The sequence below is a fragment of the Penaeus vannamei genome, chromosome 1 (genome assembly GCF_042767895.1).
Source record: "Penaeus vannamei isolate JL-2024 chromosome 1, ASM4276789v1, whole genome shotgun sequence".
Lineage (NCBI taxonomy): Eukaryota > Metazoa > Arthropoda > Malacostraca > Decapoda > Penaeidae > Penaeus > Penaeus vannamei.
The window spans coordinates 43,711,018-43,732,274 of record NC_091549.1 but is presented as its reverse complement, the minus strand read 5'-3'; the positions used below and the strand labels follow the sequence as shown (position 1 = coordinate 43,732,274).

General features: G+C 43.2%; 1 protein-coding gene across 1 annotated transcript in view; it reads left to right on the top strand.

Moving 5' to 3' along the window:
• Window positions 1-21,257, top strand: part of LOC113821921 (death-associated protein kinase 1) — a gene marked incomplete in the record, with an annotated part of 97,685 nt that overhangs the window by 9,681 nt on the left and 66,747 nt on the right.

The window sequence follows — 21,257 nt, the reverse complement described above, 5'->3', positions numbered from 1 at the left end:
TGGCAGTTATGAAGGTAACTACGTATAAAATCTGCTCGGAGGGTGAAAGTTTTCTATAATTTGTGATAACCACTTAATCACCCCCCACCCCATGTGCGCACAAAAAATTTGTAGATTATACATCAGAACATTGTTGCATTGATTTGAACTTAAGCCCAGGGCATTCCTATAGTATCATTATAGCAGGGAATTAATACAGGCCTGTTACATGAGTGTAAACAGTTTTTAAAGCCAGTACATAAAATGTGCGAAGATTAACTTTCATACTTATTCAAGTCTTCATCCTGGCATAAGATGGTAGTAATGTCACCTATTTATGTAATGAATGATTAGCCAGGGGAAACAAGGGAATACTATTCAAAAACATTTAATTTCAGTGCCTTTTATAATTTCTCATAGTATTGATTTAGTTTAGTAGCTAAACATTGAAATAATTTTATAAGTTTTAAGTGTGTGCTAAGAATAGAAATTGTTGAAATTGGGTTAATTTAATAACATTCAAGTAACCATGAACTACTAACCAGCCTAGTAGTTAGGCAGTTGTAGCTCGAGTTCATTAATGCCCTCTTGCCTGGTGCGGTAAGCTTAGAGTGCACTGCAAAAATTAAGGGGCAAGTAAAAGAAAAATCAAAGCCATTTGCCTCTTTAAAATGGTGTAAACATTAGTGTAAAAATGTAAAAATCAATGAATCACTCATGAGCAGTAATATTTTGTGATTATAAAAGGGTCATTCATTTACTAAGGTTACGGAGGATGGCCCTCTTGAATTTCTAAGAAAATAAAACCAATACTTTATGCATGGACTTTGATTGTATACTGAATGATTTCAGATGTTCGTGCTTTACTGGGGAATGTATCCTTTAAAAACTTGGTAAGAATTTAACTAATATAATTAATGAATGTATAGATTTTGGTGATGAATATTTTATCCCTTACCTACATTGTTTGAAAACTCATGAAAAGTAACATTTCTGATGTAAAGGAAATTTAGTTAATTTATCATACCTGGTACAAGTAAAATTGATTAGGTTTTGTTTACAGGAATAGTAAAGGATGGTATTTGTGCCTTTTCCCCCTGAAGATGTAGGAATTTTTATAAACTAAGGTAAGACTCCAACTTGAGTATAAATTTGTTGATTGTGGTATCATGATGATTTTTATCCCTTACCTACATTGTTTGAAATATCATGAAAAGCAACATTTCTGATGTCGAGGAAATTTATTGAATATATTGGTTAGAGGTAGAATATTAATTGAATTTTTGTTACAGGTTCTGGCTTGTAACAGTGCTGTACTGCAATTAGTAATTGGCAAAAGGATAAAAGTAAGTTAATACTGAAAATTACCTATTTTGCCACTTAGAATGATGATTCATAGGTATCTGAAATAAATTGCATCTGAAATAATTTGATGTCAAAACTAGGGCGAACTGACAAAACTACTAAATCTTTCTAAATCTGTACCAGTAACAAGTTGCTAATGATTTTTCATTTTTTACCAGATTGGCTTCCCAGCAGTTTCCTAGTGGTGAGTAGTAAAATTGAAAAAAATTGATAGTATTGTAGCTCTTTTACTGATGATTCCATTAATCTGACTATATGAAGACCCATTAAACATCCCATAGCGTTCTGAGGAATGTTTTTAATTAATGAACAAGTTATACTTGGCATTGTATTTCATACACTTGTATTTTGCAGTGATGAAGATCTAAAGTGGCCAAGTCAGCAAATGTACCTTATAAACTGGAGGAATTCAGCATCTAGAAAAGGAATCAGAGCCCCCCCTAAGTTCAATTGAGTGAACTTAAACCAAGTAAAAATACTTAGGCACATTCTTAATGCGCATAGACTATTCTAAGAATTAAGTTTCAGATGTTGGTGCATATCCCTCATGATAAAGGACTTCAATAAAACTTTGGTAAGGCTTTAACTAAAAGTATAATGAATTTATAGATTATGGTGTAATGATGATTCTTATCCCTTACCTACATTGTTTGAAATATCATGAAAAGCAAATTTTCTGATGTTGAGGAAATTTATTGAATATATTGGTTAGAGGTAGAATATTAATAGAATTTTTGTTACAGGTTCTGGCTTGTAACAGTGCAGTACTGCAATTAGTAATTGGCAAAAGGATAAAAGTAAGTTAATACTGAATTACCTTTTTTGTCACTTAGAATGATGATTCATAGGTATCTGAAATAAATTGCATCTGAAATAATTTGATGTCAAAACTAGGGCGAACTGACAAAACTACTAAATCTTTCTAAATCTGTACCAGTAACAAGTTGCTAATGATTTTTCATTTTTTACCAGATTGGCTTCCCAGCAGTTTCCTAGTGGTGAGTAGTAAAATTGAAAAAAATTGATAGTATTGTAGCTCTTTTACTGATGATTCCATTAATCTGACTATATGAAGACCCATTAAACATCCCATAGCGTTCTGAGGAATGTTTTTAATTAATGAACAAGTTATACTTGGCATTGTATTTCATACACTTGTATTTTGCAGTGATGAAGATCTAAAGTGGCCAAGTCAGCAAATGTACCTTATAAACTGGAGGAATTCAGCATCTAGAAAAGGAATCAGAGCCCCCCTAAGTTCAATTGAGTGAACTTAAACCAAGTAAAAATACTTAGGCACATTCTTAATGCGCATAGACTATTCTAAGAATTAAGTTTCAGATGTTGGTGCATATCCCTCATGATAAAGGACTTCAATAAAACTTTGGTAAGGCTTTAACTAAAAGTATAATGAATATAGATTATGGTGTAATGATGATTTTTATACCTTACCTACATTGTTTGAATAATTATGAAAAGTAATATATCCTGATATCAAGGGAATTGTTTAGATAACGTACATGTTAGATAGAATATTAATTGAAATTTATTTACAGGAATCTTGGCTGATAGTAAGCAACATGCCAAAGCCCGTTAGATTGCTTAAAGGACAAAGGTAAATTAGCCCTGATTAGGGTTCACACGCACTCACACACACACACACACACACACACACACACACACACACACACACACACACACACACACGCAAATACACACATACATACACTAGATGATGATTCATAGGTATCTGAAATCAATTGCATCTGAAATAATTTGATGTCAAAACTAGGGCGAACTGATAAAACTATTTCATCCTTCTAAATGGATATTTGTATTATCCTGCTAATCTATGAATTTTTTCCTTTTTTACCAGATTGGTTTCCCAAATGCATTTCCCCTTGTATGGTGATTAAGCACAAGATAAAGATGGAATGTACTTATTACATGAAGATCCTTTCAACATTCCAATGCTTTGAGTGGGCATTCAATCTGGATATATGTGAATACCCATTTATTAGGACCTTAAACAGGCATGTACCATCTTGAATGTCTTGATTTCACACTAACCAGTCATGATGATTATTATACCTTACCTACATTGTTTGAGAAGTTATGAAAAACATTTATATCTGATGTTTAGGGAATGTAGTAAATTTACCTGTTGTTGGTAGAATATTGATTACATTATTTTACAGGATTTGTAAGGAATGGTCCTAAAGTCAGACAACTTGCAGTACAGTACACTAGGTAAGTTTGCATTGTAATCTATAATTTTTAAGTGATCAATGATGATTCATAGGTATCTGAAATCAATTGCATCTGAAATAATTTGATGTCAAAACTAGGGCGAACTGATGAAACTACTTCTTCCGTCCAGACTAACAGTGTAGTGTTTTGCTAATTTTTTTTTCTACTCTCCAGATTGGAGTCCCAGATATCAGTATCCTTTGTAGATTCCAAAATCCATTTAAGAAGGTCCTGCAAGAAGTCGGATTGATTTTAGGAGAAACAAATATCAGTGTTTGGGGGTGAGTAAGCATGCATGAAAATATGAATGTAGTCGCAATCTATTTACTGATGATACTAGCAATCTGATTATATGAAGACCCTTCAAACATCCCATAGCGTTCTGAGGAATATTTTGGAGTAAAGAATGTTTATAATTTGGTATTATGTTTCACTTTTTTTTTTTTTTTTTTTTCTCCCCAGAGCTGAAGATGAACTGTAATTGTGGAAAAGTTCAGCACATATCAAGGTAGCTTAAAAAAAAACTTAGTTAATCCAATATGGACTATAGATTTAGAAAATGCTTAATTTCATACTTTGCCTACATTGTTTGGAGAAATGTGAAAAGTCTGATATTGAGGAAATTTCGAAAATGTACCAAGTCAATATACAATACTAATTGCACTTGTTTACAGGGAGTTTGCAATCTAATAATGCACTGCAAATTGACTGATGGATTTGGGGACAAATACAGGTATGTTACTACTGAAAGACTCATTACCACTTGATATGAATGATGATTCATAGGTATCTGAAATCAATTGCATCTGAAATAATTTGATGTCAAAACTAGGGCGAACTGATAAAACCATTTAACCCATCTGGGTAAACCTTGTTTGTATGTTGCTAATCCATTTAAATTTTTTTTCAGATTTGTTTCCCAGCCATTTTTCTGCTTGTTAGGGGTAAGCACCAATATCGTTGCCATCCATGCACTGATCATTGTAATATGCACCTTTAGATCAAAATGTATTAAGCATTAAATGTTAAATGGCATGTCTTGAGACAATTATCTTCAAAAAGTAATTAGTGAGTGAATGGACAAGACCAAGGACTAATTTTTTAAGGGTTTCAAGTAGCCTGGGACTCTTGGCTCTGTATTTGAAGAAATATTGTCATAAATAAATTTTCATTATTCATGTGTCAAATTTTTCATCCAAGCTATGTTAATATTGATGTAATTTACAAAAGCTTCAGCATTAACTCATTTACATCTGAATATGAAGAGATGCATACATATTGTGGCTATGGATATGCAAAAATAGTTTGCTTTACAAGATTAATTTTGGCCTATGATAGTTTATCTAAATGAAAGATCACAATCAGGTTTAGGGGTTTAAATTGGAAACTTGTGAGATTATATTATAGAATTGCCTTTTTTAGGTGAATGCCGTTCAGAGCACTGTAAATTCAGAAACCTCAGCCAGGGCCAGAAGAAATAAGATTGGTAAATATCCTTGGGCATGTTTCTCTAGCAATTTTTCTAATAGTTCTTTGAAATGATGCTATTGCTGATAAGTCTGAAATAATAATGAAGAGACTCCTGACTGATCCAAATTTTAGCATTAAAAAATAAGGTGTGGTGAGACCTTTTCATCACAAAGTTCATTAATTTTCAGGCACTTTATTGGAAGACCCATCACTGCAGCTGGTTTACAAGAGGATTGCAAGTAAGTAGTTTTCATTAAATACAACTGGAAACCTTGCGGGGATCGTCCTGTTGAGTGGAAGGCTGGAGAATATCTAAATATTAGAATTAATGCCTAGACATCAGAATAGTCTACCATAATATAGAGAAATAAAATCACGATAAGGGGATAAACTCGGTTCAGTGATATAGCTCAGACATTATACACTGCAAGACAATTTTGGGTGGTGGTTAGGGAATCAGATTGTTTGCAGGTCAATTGGGTAAAAAATTTTAAATGCTTTTAAAAATGCTCTAACCTCATTTAGGCATACCCCTGTAATTTTGGGGATTTCACTAAAGTCTTGTCAAATACTTTTATTTTATTTTTTTACCCAAACCAGTTGTCAAGCTCTTGGAACAAACCGCTAGGAATGTGTAAAATTTGACATTTAATTTTCAGTTATGAAAACTCTTCTTGGCATTGTCCATGTCAAGAGTCCGGGACGGTCCCCTTCATTTTCAGATGAAGTAGATTGTGGAAAGTTTAGTTAGTGGATGATTTTTCACCTTTTGATAATTGAACTTTAATTTATAACCGATTATTCAAGAAAATACTAGTTCCTTTAAGGACTTTCATTCATTTTTTTCATTTAAGTTGGTGGTATAGATGTTGTAATGACTAATAAATTGATCACTGTAAAGTATTGAGCAATTTCCTTTAAATCTTTGTTAGGATAATGGAGACAGAATTAAATATGAAGTGGACAACTTCTTAGAATTTTAGTGCATGTCACAACTCCCTTTTCTTGATAAATAAAATATGAAAATAGACCGTCTTTTTTCTTTCCTGTGTACTTAAGTCTGATGGTGCTCAACTCTAGCTAATTAAAGCTAAGAAAATGTACCTCCACTGGAGGTTGCATTAAGATAATGTATAAGTTTGGGTGGATGGTCAACCATGGTAAATTTTGAAGGAATGTTGGATTGGCTGTTATATCCATGGAAATATGAGTCAAGAACTTTAACTTCATATGAAATGTAAAGTGAATTGGAATTTTAAACTACCTTCCAGTGTAATACATGTTTCAGATCGCCATATAAAATTAGTGAATTGTTGGCAAATGACCTTAATGTAGCACCCCCGCCCCCCAACACGCATATGATTGTAGCAAATACCTTTAACAATTGTTTCACAAATGTATGAAATAGGAGCCACTGCCGCCACCCATTTAGTTACACGTATGGGAACGTGAGTATACGAGAAGTGATTGTGTGGAAAGGAGCGAAATTGTAAGTGTATTGTGTGTAGTGTATGTATGGTGCAAGATCAAAGCTTGGTAAGCGTGATTTTGAGCCAAGGAGGCGTGTGCGGGGAGAATCAAACAACGCAATCGAGCAGATCACAACTTGCCATTTTTACATATATCAAACTTGTCAACTACCCGTCTAGTATTCTTTAAGTTATCAAATTCGGGCGTTTGATAAAACCAATTATGTTTAAAGATATTTTCAAAATAGATACAGGAACTGATACATAATACAATACTATAAAACAAACTTCACTACCACGGGTCTGAAACCCCGGAATGGGCTTTCACCTGTCTCAACTTTCTCGAGGTAGACCACCTGCACGAATCCCCCCTTCTTTGTCTGTACCAGCCCCCAATCCCTTGCCCGTTGTTGTCGGAGGGGGTGGGTCTTAGGAGACGGACCCAATACAGCGATCTCCCCTGCCTAGGGCCTCAGCCCTCGACTCGACTAATTTTGCATGGTCTTTTCCTTCTCCAGCTTTTGTTTCCGTCTCTTCTCCATCCCCTTCTGGTATCTACTTCCTAAGGTGTGAGAGCCGTGCTTAGAGGATGAAAGGCTTACCTAGTGCCAGTCCTGAACGGCCTGCGGGAACTATGGGCACGGTACTCCCGACTAATCTATCCCTTACCTTCAGTAGCGAAAGGAGGTGGACCGATTAGGCCTATTTACATAATCCAGGTTCCCCATGACCAGTAATGAAAATGTAATCCCTTTATTAGAGGCTGAGGCTAGCCCCTTTATCAAATAGCCCCAACCCAGGCTCTCCTTTGACCACGGCTCCGAACACTGAAACTAATGCCCACTCCTCAATGCCTACTAGTGCATTCCCATCCAAGCAGATCATCAATCTCCAGAAGACATTCCTACCCACCCAACTTCCTCAAATTCAACTCCACCCCTGCAACCTTCATCAAACAACCAATCCTCCCTTATTACTACCTTGCAACCTTATTCTCCATCATTCCGTAATACTCCCTTTTCCACACGTCCCCGACCATCCACCACCACCAACCCTACAGATATCTTAAATACTGTTTAGCCCTGCTAAATGGGACCGATTTTTCGTGATCCCTGCTACAGCTCCTTACTCAGGCAACTCTTCTCTTTCAACAATGCCTCCAAATCTATAGCACTTTCAATTTTAACTGATCATTCTGGCAACCCCATTCCTGCAGAACCTCATCCAACCCTTAATACCTGTACCGGAACTGTCTCTCTCTCCCCAGCAAACTGCCCCAGGCGATACCAAAGATTGGTCAGACGGTGGAGAAGACTTGTTAGGATGCCTCAAAGACCAAGATGTGAAATCAGTACATTGCTACACCATTCCTCCTAAAGGTCAACGAAAGAATCCGACCAATATTACCAAAATTACCTTATGTACACATGACCTTCCCTTACGTATCTACATTGGTGGACAATCCCTCCCTGTTCGACCATACCAACCCCCTCCCAGTCAATGTCAAAACTGTTGGCGCTTTGGACATCCTGCCAAACATTGCCGTTCCACAGACCGATGCCCCATGTGTGCCCAACCTGGTCATAATCGATCAAACTGCTCAGCACAAACACGAACATGTGCTAACTGCGGCGGCCCCCATAATGTATTTTATAGAGGCTGTCCCACTTACAAGTTTGAATCTGAGGTAGCAACTCTCAGATACAAAAATGGTCTCACTTTACGTGAAGCCAGACAGGAAGCACGTCGACAAGGTTTCTCTCATACTCCATATTCTAGCAACATCGTTCGCTCAGCCCTTCCCCCTCCACCCCAAAATGTCCCCATTTCCACTTCTACATTCTACATCCCTCAGACCAATTCCTTTGCCACTCTAAACCCAGACACCCCAATCTCAACCACAGCTCCTATCTCAAATACAGCCCTAACACCAACCCCTCTCCCTCCCCGCACTACCCGCAGTAGACAGACTAAACGTTCTAACCCTTCTTCCCCTACAGCACAATCACCTCCACCTACCTATACCTTTGTTCCTGAGACACCAGTCTCCTCTTCCCCCCTCTTAAGAAAACCTTTATTCCACAAATCTCCAACAAACTCCACTGCAGAAACAATGGATGGCATCCAAAGCTATATGCTTGAGACACAAGATCCCATAACTCATGCTCCTTCCACACTTGAAGTGGTTGCCGATATTCATACCCCTCCTACTAATATTCCCCTTACACCCTTCCTCCTACTCCCTCTCAACACAACTTAACCCCCTCAATCCCATCCACCACTCATATCCATCCTCCTGATATGCATCCCCCTCTTACTCACAACACCCCTACACCCCTTCCTCCTAATCCCTCCCAAGACAACACATCCCCTTCAACTCCAACTATCCATCCTTCCAATAATCATCCTAACACTAATACTCCCCACACATCTACTCCCTCCCAACACAACCCACCCCCTTCAACCCCAACTATAGGCACATTCTCCCTCCCTCCATCCCCTGTATCCTTTGCACTCCCTCCCGGATACCCCCCCAATCCCTTGCCCGTTGTTGTCGTGGGGGGGCTTAGGAGACGAAGACTGAGACCCAATACAGGGATCTCCCCTGCCTAGGGCCTCAGCCCTCGACTCAACTAATTTTGCATGGTCTTTTTTTTTCTCCAGCTTTTGTTTCCGTCTCTTCTCCATCCCCTTCTGCTATCTACTTCCTAAGGTGTGAGAGCCGTGCTGAGAGGATGAAAGGCTGACCTAGTGCCAGTCCTGAACGGCCAGCGGGAACTATGGGCACGGTACTCCTGACTAATCTAGCCCTTACCTTCAGTAGCGAAAGGAGGTGGACCGAATAGGCCTATTTACATAATCCAGGTTCCCCATGACCAGTAATGAGAATGTAATCCCTTTATTAGAGGCTATGAGGCTAGCCCCTTTATCAAATAGCCCCAACCCAGGCTCTCCTTTGACCACGGCTCCGAACACTGAAACTACTGCCCACTCCTCAATGCCTACTAGTGCATTACCCACCCAAGCAGAGAATCAATCTCCAGAAGACATTCCTACCCGCCCAACTTCCTCAAATTCAACTCCACCCCTGCAACCTTCATCAAACAACCAATCCTCCCTTATTACTACCTTGCAACCTTATTCTCCATCATTCCGTAATACTCCCTCTTCCACACGTCCCCGACTATCCACCACCACCAACCCTACAGATATCTTAAATACTCTGTTTAGCCCAGCTAAATGGGACCGATTTTTCGTGATCCCTGCTACAGCTCCTTACTCAGGCAACACTCTTCTCTTTCAACAATGCCTCCAAAAACAAGTAGGTAGTCCCTTTCTATACCAGACGCGATCGCTCCCGTCTGGTAACAGTCAGATCAGAAACTGAATCTATAGCACTGTCAAATTTAACTGATCATTCTGGCAACCCCATTCCTGCAGAACCTCATGCAACCCTTAATACCTGTACCGGAACTGTCTCTCTCTCCCCAGCAAACTGCCCAGTCGATACCAAAGATTGGTCAGACTGTGGAGAAGACTTATTAGGATGCCTCAAAGACCAAGATGTGAAATCAGTACATTGCTACACCATTCCTCCTAAAGGTCAACGAAAGAATCCAACCAATATTGCCAAAATTACCTTCTGTACACATGACCTTCCCTTACGTATCTACATTGGTGGACAATCCCTCCCTGTTCGACCATACCAACCCCCTCCACGTCAATGTCAAAACTGTTGGCGCTTTGGACATCCTGCCAAACATTGCCGTTCCACAGACCGATGCCCCATATGTGCCCAACCTGGTCATAATCGATCAAACTGCTCAGCACAAACACGAACATGTGCTAACTGCGGCGGCCCCCATAATGTATTTTATAGAGGCTGTCCCACTTACAAATTTGAATCTGAGGTAGCAACTCTCAGATACAAAAATGGTCTCACTTTACGTGAAGCCAGACAGGAAGCACGTCGACAAGGTTTCTCTCATACTCCATATTCTAGCAACATCGTTCGCTCAGCCCTTCCCCCTCCACCCAAAAATGTCCCCATTTCCACTTCTACATTCTACATCCCTCAGACCAATTCCTTTGCCACTCTAAACCCAGACACCCCAATCTCAACCACAACTCCTATCTCAACTACAGCCCCAACACCAACTCCTCTCCCTCCCCGCACTACCCGCAGTAGACAGACTAAACGTTCTAACCCTTCTTCCCCTACAGCACAATCACCTCCACCTACCTATACCTTTGTTCCTGAGACACCAGTCTCCTCTTCCCCCCCTCATAAGAAAACCTTTATTCCACAAAACTCTCCAACCAATTCCATTGCAGAAACAATTACCTTCTCACAAAACTCTCCAACAAACTCCACTGCAGAAACAATGGATGACATTCAAAGCTATATGCTTGAGACACAAAATCCCATAACTCATGCTCCTTCCACACTTGAAGTGGTTGCCGATATTCATAACCCTCCTACTAATATCCCCCCTACACCCCTTCCTCCTACTCCCTCCCAACACAACCTAACCCCCTCAATCCCAACCACCACTGATATCCATCCTCCTAATACCCATCCTTCTGATATGCATCCCCCTCTTACTCATAACACCCCTACACCCTTTCCTCCTAATCCCTCCCAAGACAACACATCCCCTTCAACTCCAACTATCCATCCTTCTGATATTCATCCTCCTAACACTAGCACTCCCCACACATCTACTCCCTCCCAACACAACCCACCCCCTTCAACCCCAACTATAGGCACATTCTCCCTCCCTCCATCCCCTCTATCCTTTGCACTCCCTCCAGGATACACACGAGAATCACTCATGGCACAACAATGCCCTTCTCCAGACTCCCTACCTCCTAATATCCCTCCTTTACACCCCCTAGCTCCTTCCCCTTCAAATTCCCCAACACGTAAATGTGTTATCATTCATAAATCAACTAGGGTATAGCTCTCCTACATTGGAATATTCGCGGTTTCCGCTCTCATAGATCAGACCTACGTCATATCCTTGCTTCTTATAATCCATCTATTATCTGCCTCCAAGAGACTTTCCTCACACACCCTCCTATTCCAATTCCTAATTACCATTTTATCTCTTCCCCACACTCCCTTTATGTCTCGTCTATACTTATCCATCATAAAACACCTTATGTCATACCTCCCATACAAACTTCGGTCCCGTGCACAGCTATTCCTCTGTGTAACATCCCTATTTCAGTCCCACACATTCTCTTGTCCTGTCCACGTTTTAATACAGCACGTACCTCTGCTTTTCCACACCTATCCTCCCTTCACCGACCTCCCAACATATCAGACATCCTTACAGAATCTCACAGTTTCTGCCTCGACAACCTGTTCTCCTTCCTCAGACACATAAATATCCTTCACTTGATCTAACTCCCTTACCTAAACCACCATAATCTTTTCCCTCATCCTCAACCTCTCAACAATATTCTAGATAGTTGACACATTACAACTGTCACCTGACATCCCTCTTTACTATACTTTCCTATAGTGCTATATGACCTTAGATGTCTAGCACATTTATCTTAACCATTAACCATTATTAACCCTCCCGGATACACACGAGAATCATTCATGGCACAACAATGCCCTTCTCCAGATTCCCTACCTCCTAATAGCCCTCCTTTACACCCCCTAGCTCCTTCCCCTTCAAATTCCCCAACACGTACTTGTGTTATCATTCGTAAATCAACTAGGATATAGCTCTCCTACATTGAAATATTCGCGGTTTCCGCTCTCATAGATCAGACCTACGTCATATCCTTGCTTCTTATAATCCATCTATTATCTGCCTCCAAGAGACTTTCCTCACACACCCTCCTATTCCAATTCCCAATTACCATTTTATCTCTTCCCTACACTCCCTTTGTCTCGTCTATACTTATCCATCATAAAACACCTTGTGTCATACCTCCCATACAAACTGCTGTCCCGTACACAGCTATTCGCATCTTTCTTCGCCGCTGGATCACAGTGATTTCAGTCTACTTCTCCCCATCGCATCCCATTGACTTTACTGCCTTTGAGAGACTAATTTCTCAACTCCAAAAACCTTTCCTCATAGTTGGTGATTTCAACTGCCGCCATACTCTGTGGGGTGACTCTACCACCAACTCACGAGGCCGATCTCTAGAACGCTTCCTCTACACAAATAACCTAATTATACGCTTTAATACAGCACGTACCTCTGTTTTTCCACACCTATCCTCCCTTCACCGACCTCCCAACATATCAGACATCCTTACAGAATCTCACAGCTTCTGCCTCGACAACCTGTTCTTCCTCAGACACACAAATATCCTTCACTTAATCTAACTTCCTTACCTAAACCACCACAATCTTTTCCCTCTTCAACCTCTCAACACTATTCTAGATAGTTGACACATAACTATCACCTGACATCCCCCTTTTCTATACTTTCCTATAGTGCTGTATGACCTTAGATGTCTAACACATTTATCTTAACCATTAACCATTCTACTATACCTCTCCCTCCATCCCCCTTACCGTTTATTTCAGATATGCTACAGTGTTTTACAACCACGATCCTAAGAGCTGCCTATACAGCCATTCCTCGTACTTCATGACCTTGTACCTCTAAATGTGTTCCATGGTGGAATTCTGATTGCACCAAAGCGCTTCGCTTAAAACGAGCAGCCTGGAACGGCTATCGCTACAAACGAGGCACCCCTCACCAGCTATCAGCCCTTATTTCATTTAAAAGGGCATCTGCCCATCGCTGTACAATTAGAAGCAACAAAACAAATAGCTGGCAAAATTGTTTCATCAATTACATCTACATCTATTTCAGCTGTTTGGCGATGGATCCATAAATTATCAGGCACCCCCCCCCCCCCATCCTGCACCCGTCCTCCATATTCGAGATACTCTCATATCTGAACCTGTCGAAGTAGCTAATGAACTGGGCAACTATTTCAGCCAGGTTAGTAGTAGCTCTCACCTTTCTCCACACTTTTCCATTAAAGCCATCAAAGAACGCATCCCTATTACCTTCACCCTATCCTCTGATAAGTCCTATAATGCTCCTTTTTTCTTCTGAACTCAACGCTGCATTACAGTCGTGCCGCAACACCCATGAAGGCCCTGATGGTATTCACTATCGTATGCTCCGACACCTCCCATCTCTATCCTTCCTTTTAACTATTTTCAACCACATACGGACGCCAGGATATTTTCCTTCACATTGGTGAGATGCTCTTATCCTACCTTTCTTAAAACCCAATAAATCAGGTACCCTACCCCAAGATTACCGCCCCATAGCTCTAACTAGCTGCTTGTGCAAACTACTAGAACGAATGGTTAACTTCCGCCTAATGTGGTATCTTGAATCTCATAATCTCCTTTCCCTTTCCCAGTTTGGTTTCCGACGTGCCCGAAGTACAGCAGACCCACTTGCCCATTTCGAGACGTATATTACATCGGCATTTGCACGCCATGAATCCGTATTAGCCATATTCTTTGATCTAGAAAAAGCACATGACACCACATGGCGATACCATATCCTCCAACAATTGTCCTCCCTAGGTTTACGTGGAAACATGGGCGTTTTCATCAAATCCTTCCTTTCTAAACGTACCTTCCAGGTCAAAATTGCCTCTTCCACGTCATCTCCTCAATTCGAAGGCGTCCCACAAGGAAGTGTGCTTAATACCACTTTATTCCTTCTTGCTGTATATGACATAGCCTCAGTCCTACCACCAGGAGCCCGGGCATCACTATATGTTGATGACTTTACCATCTATGCATCTGGCACATCCATACCAGATCTGTCAATTCCTTCAGTCTGCAATAACATCAGTAACTTCTTGGGCCACCAACCATGGCTTTCGCTTCTCTACCTCTAAATCTGTCCCCATCCTTTTCTCTCGCTCACGTACGGTTCCCAAACCCCCACTCTTATATAACGCTCCACTCCAATACCGTTCTTCTGGCAAATTCCTAGGCGTTATTTTTGATTCCAAATTGTCCTCCGAATCTTACAAACTCTTTCACACCTCTCCTGGGGCTCAGATCGTAAAACTCTCCTCCATCTTCATGTTCCCTTGATTCTCTCCACTTCAGATTATGGATGCCATATCTACTCCTCTGCCTCAACCTCTCTTCTTGCTCACCTTGATACAATCCACCACAGCGGTCTCCGCTTAGCTCTAGGCGCCTTCCGCTCCTCTCCAGTTGAGAGCCTATGTACTGAATCTGGCATGCCGTCCTTCTCTCGACGTCGAGCACTTCTCTCTCTTCGATGCTATGCTCGATTTCACCAATTTTCCCTTACCAAACTATTTCACAATCCTTACTTCATACCTTTACCTCTTCTCCACGTTTACCAACTCCTCTCCCCGTACGCATGGATACCCTCCTCTCCCATTCCCCCTTTCCTCACCTCCGACATCTCCCACTTTCTGGCCATTCCATTCCTCCATGGCTTATACGTAACCCCTGCATTTGCTCCTCAGTTTTCCCTGACTCACCAAAATCAGATATTCCCCCCTCTATCCTTCTCACTCATTTCCTTGACCATGTCTCCATTCATTCCTCCAGCATTCATGTTTACACTGACGGTTCCAAATCCACCTCAGGAGCTGGATTCGCAGTAACATTCCCAAATTGCACTTTCAAATACACCCTCCCTCCTGAATCTAGTGTCCTTACTACAGAACTGTATGCACTCCTTTTTGCCTTAAGACGCATATACTCATCCCCCTCTTCCTCTTTTACTATTTTTAATGACTCCCGTAACTCTTTAATCCTCATAAAGTCTATGCACTCGACCAATCCCCTTGTCTGTAAGATCCAGAACTGGTTGTTATATCTATCCACACGTCACAAATCTGTCAGATTCTGCTGGGTACCCAGCCATGTTGGAATCCCTGGCAATGAACAGGCAGATACTCTTGCACGATATGCCGCAATGTCCACATCACCTCAACAACGCTTCTCACATATTCCAGCTACGGATTACTACCCCCCACTTCAAGACCTTCTTGTATACCCGATGGCAATCTTTTTGGTCAAGACTGCACAACAATAAATTACATACCGTAAAACAATCAATCTCCACTTTGTCACCTCCATTTCACAAAAACAGACGTTGGGAGACAGCCCTCGCACGCTTACGTATTGGCCACACTCGCCTAACACACGCCTATCTAATGTCACGCTCAGACCCGCCCCTATGTCCTCTATGTAACGTCCCTCTTTCAGTTCCACACATTTTCTTGTCTTGTCCACGCTTTAATACAGCACGTACCTCTGCATTTCCACACCTATCCTCCCTTCACCGACCTCCCAACATATCAGACATCCTTACAGAATCCCACAGCTTCTGCCTTGACAACCTGCTCTCCTTCCTCAGACGCATAAATATCCTTCACTTGATCTAACTCCCTTACCTAAACCACCATAACCTTTTCCCCCATCTTCAACCTTTCAACACTACTCTAGATAGTTGACACACAGCAACTATCACCTGACATCCCCCTTCACTATACCTTCCTATAGTGCTATATGACCTTAGATGTCTGGCACATTTATTTTAACCATTAACCATCTACCCCTCCCCCTCCACTATACCTACTTACTTCCCCACTTCCACTTCTACATTTTACCTCCCCCCAGTCAATTTTTTTGCCACTCTAAATACAGACACCCCAAATCTCAACTACAGCCCCAACACCATCCCTTCTCCTTCCCCGCACTACCCGCAGTAGACAGACTAAACGTTCCACTCCTTCCCCTACCGTACACTCACCTTTACCTTTACTCCTCAGACACCAGTCTCCTCTCCCCCCCCCCTATAAGAAAACCTCCCACAAAAATCTCCAACCAACTCCACTGCAGAAACTACGGAAGACATTCAAAGCTATATGCTTGAGACACAAAATTCCATAATTCATGCTCCCTCCACACTTGAAGTGACTGCCGATATCCATACCCCTCCTACTCATCATATTCCCCCTACACCCCTCCCTCCTACTCCCTCTTAACACGACCTAACCCCCTCAATTCCGTCCACCACCGATAACCATCCTCCTGAAATCCACCCCCTCTTACTCATAGCACCTCTACACCCCTCCCTCCTAATCCCTCCCAAGAGAACACATCCCCTTTAACACCAACTATCCATCCTCCTTCCGCTAAAAATCTCCCCACACCACTCCCTCCTACTCCCTCCCAACACAATCCCCTTGTCTGTAATCCCCTTCAACTCCAACTATATGCACATTCTCCCTCCCTCCATCCCCTCTATCCTTTCCACTCCCTCCCGGATACACACGGGAATCACACATGTCACAACACCCCCCCCCACCCCCCCCCCCTTCCCCCACACGTACCAGCGCTTTTACTCATAAAATAACTAAGATATAGGTCTCCTACGTTGGAATATTCGCGGTCGGTTTCCGTTCTCTCAGACCAGACCTACGTCATATCCTTGCTTCTTATAACAACCTGTTCTCCTTCCTCAGACGCATGAATATCCTTCATTTGATCTAATTCCCTTACCTAAACCACCATAACCCTTTCCCTCATCAACACCCTTACCCATTCTCAACTTTCCAACATTACTCTAGATACTTGACGCATAGCAACTATCACCTGACATCACCCTTTACTATATTTTCCAATAGTGCTATGTGACCTTATATGTACATTTATTTCGCTTTTAACCATTAACCATTCAACACAACCTAACTCCCTCAATTCCGCCCACCACCGATATCCATCCTCCTGATATCCATCACCCTCTTACACATAGCACCCCTACACCCCTTCCTCCTAATCTCTCCCAAGACAACCCACCTTCAACTCCAACTATACGCACATTCTCCCTCTATCCTTTCCACGGGAATCACTCATGTCACAACAAAGCCCTTCCCCAGATTCCCTACCTCCTGATACCCCTCTTTTACACCCCCTAGCTCCTCACCCCCCCTCCTCTGGGGAATCCAAGATTCCCCAACACGTACCGGCGCTTTCACTCATAAAATAACTAAGATATTCCTCCTACAGCCCTTCCTCCTCCTCCTCACATTCCTCTTACACCCCTTCCTCCTCCTCCTCACATTCCCCCTACACCCCTTCCTCCTCCTCCTCACATTCCCCCTACACCCCTTCCTCCTCCTCCTCACATTCCCCCTACACCCCTTCCTCCTCCTCCTCACATTCCCCCTACACCCCATCCTCCTCCTCCTCCTCCTCACATTCCCCCTACACCCCATCCTCCTCCTCCTCCTCCTCACATTCCCCCTACACCCCATCCTCCTCCTCCTCCTCCTCACATTCCCCCTACACCCCTTCCTCCTCCTCCTCCTCACATTCCCCCTACACCCCTTCCTCCTCCTCCTCCTCCTCACATTCCCCCTACACCCCTTCCTCCTCCTCCTCCTCCTCACATTCCCCCTACACCCCATCCTCCTCCACCTCCTCCTCACATTCCCCCTACACCCCATCCTCCTCCTCCTCCTCCTCACATTCCCCCTACACCCCTTCCTCCTCCTCCTCCTCACATTCTCCCTACGCCCCTTCCTCCTCCACCTTCTCACATTCCCCCTACACCCCTTCCTCCTCCTCCTCCTCCTCACATTCCCCCTACACCCCTTCCTCCTCCTCCTCCACCTCCTCACATTCCCCCTACACCCCTTCCTCCTCCTCCTCCTCCTCACATTCCCCCTACACCCCTTCCTCCTCCTCCTCCTCCTTACATTTCCCCTACACCCCTTCCTCCTCCTCCTCCTCCTCCTCACATTCCCCCTACACCCTTTCCTCCTACTCCTCACATTCCCCGATATCCATCCTCCTTCTATCCCCCTCAACTCTCTACTACCGATATCCATCCTCCTTCTATCCCCCTCAACTCTCTACTACCGATATCCATCCTCCTTCTATACCCCTCAACTCTCTACTACCGATATCCATCCTCCTTCTATCCCCCTCAACTCTACTACCGATATCCATCCTCCTTCTATCCCCCTCAACTCTCTACTACCGATATCCATTCTCCTTCTATCCCCCTCAACTCTCTACTACCGATATCCATTCTCCTTCTATCCCCCTCAACTCTCTACTACCGATATCCATCCTTCTATCTCCCTCAACTCTCTACTACCGATATCCATCCTCCTTCTGTCCCCCTCAACTCTCTACTACCGATATCCATCCTCCTTCTATCCACCTCAACTCTCTACTACCGATATCCATCCACCTTCTAGCCCCCTCAACTCTCTACTAGCGATATCCATGCACCTTCTGTCCCACTCAACTCTACTACCGATATCCATCCTCCTTCTATCCCCCTCAACTCTCTACTACCGATATCCATCCTTCTGTCTCCCTCAACTCTCTACTACCGATATCCATCCTCCTTCTATCCCCCTCAACTCTCTACTACCAATATCCATCCTCCTTCTGTCCCCCTTAACTCTCTACTACCGATATCCATTCTCCTTCTATCCCCCTCAACTCTCTACTACCGATATCCATTCTCCTTCTATCCCCCTCAACTCTCTACTACCGATATCCATCCTTCTATCTCCCTCAACTCTCTACTACCGATATCCATCCTCCTTCTATCCCCCTCAACTCTCTACTACCGATATCCATCCTCCTTCTATCCCCCTCTACTCTACCACCGATATCCATCCTCCTTCTTTCCCCCTCAACTCTCTACTACCGATATCCATCCTCCTTCTATCCCCCTCAACTCTCTACTACCGATATCCATCCTCCTTCTATCCCGCTCAACTCTCTACTACCGATATCCATCCTCCTCCTATCCCCCTCAACTCTCTACCGATATCCATCCTCCTTCTATCCCCCTCAACTCTACTACCGATATCCATCCTCCTTCTATCCCCCTCAACTCTCTACCGATATCCATCCTCCTTCTATCCCCCTCAACTTTACTACCGATATCCATCCTCCTTCTATCCCCCTCAACTCTCTACTACCGATATCCATCCTCCTTCTATCCCCCTCAACTCTCTACTACCGATATCCATCCTCCTCCTATCCCCCTCAACTCTCTACTACCGATATCCATCCTCCTTCTATCCCCCTCAACTCTACTACCGATATCCATCCTCCTTCTATCCCCCTCAACTCTACTACCGATATCCATCCTCCTATCCCCCTCAACTCTCTACTACCGATATCCATCCTCCTTCTATCCCCGTCAACTCTACTACCGATATCCATCCTCCTTCTATCCCCCTCAACTCTCTACTACCGATATCCATCCTCCTCCTATCCCCCTCAACTCTCTACTACCGATATCCATCCTCCTTCTATCCCCCTCAACTCTCTACTACCGATATCCATCCTCCTTCTATCCCCCTCAACTCTCTACTACCGATATCCATCCTCCTTCTATCCCCCTCAACTCTCTACTACCGATATCCATCCTCCTTCTATCCCCCTCAACTCTCTACTACCGATATCCATCCTCCTTCTATCCCCCTCAACTCTCTACTACCGATATCCATCCTCCTTCTATCCCCCTCAACTCTACTACCGATATCCATCCTGCTTCTATCCCCCTCAACTCTCTACTACCGATATCCATCCTCCTTCTATCCCCCTCAACTCTACTACCGATATCCATCCTCCTCCTATCCCCCTCAACTCTCTACCGATATCCATCCTCCTATCCCCCTCAACTCTCTACCGATATCCATCCTCCTATCCCCCTCAACTCTCTACCGATATCCATCCTCCTATCCCCCTCAACTCTCTACCGATATCCATCCTCCTTCTATCCCCCTCAACTCTCTACCGATATCCATCCTCCTTCTATCCCCCTCAACTCTACTACCGATATCCATCCTCCTTCTATCCCCCTCAACTCTCTACTACCGATATCCATCCTCCTTCTATCCCCCTCAACTCTACTACCGATATCCATCCTCCTCCTATCCCCCTCAACTCTCTACCGATATCCATCCTCCTTCTATCCCCCTCAACTCTCTACTACCGATATCCATCCTCCTTCTATCCCCCTCAACTCTCTACTACCGATATCCATCCTCCTTCTATCCCCCTCAACTCTCTACTACCGATATCCATCCTCCTTCTATCCCCCTCAACTCTCTACTACCGATATCCATCCTCCTTCTATCCCCCTCAACTCTACTACCGGTATCCATCCTCCTTCTATCCCCCTCAACTCTCTACTACCGATATCCATCCTCCTTCTATCCCCCTCAACTCTCTACTACCGATATCCATCCTCCTTCTATCCCCCTCCACTCTCTACTACCGATATCCATCCTCCTTCTATCCCCCTCACCTCTCTACTACCGATATCCATCCTCCTTCTATCCCCCTCAACTCTCTACTACCGATATCCATCCTCCTTCTATCCCCCTCAACTCTCTACTACCGATATCCATCCTCCTTCTATCCCCCTCAACTCTCTACTACCGATATCCATCCTCCTTCTATCCCCCTCAACTCTACTACCGATATCCATCCTCCTTCTATCCCCCTCAACTCTCTACTACCGATATCCATCCTCCTTCTATCCCCCTCAACTCTACTACCGATATCCATCCTCCTCCTATCCCCCTCAACTCTCTCTACCGATATCCATCCTCCTTCTATCCCCCTCAACTCTCTCTACCGATATCCATCCTCCTCCTATCCCCCTCAACTCTACTACCGATATCCAT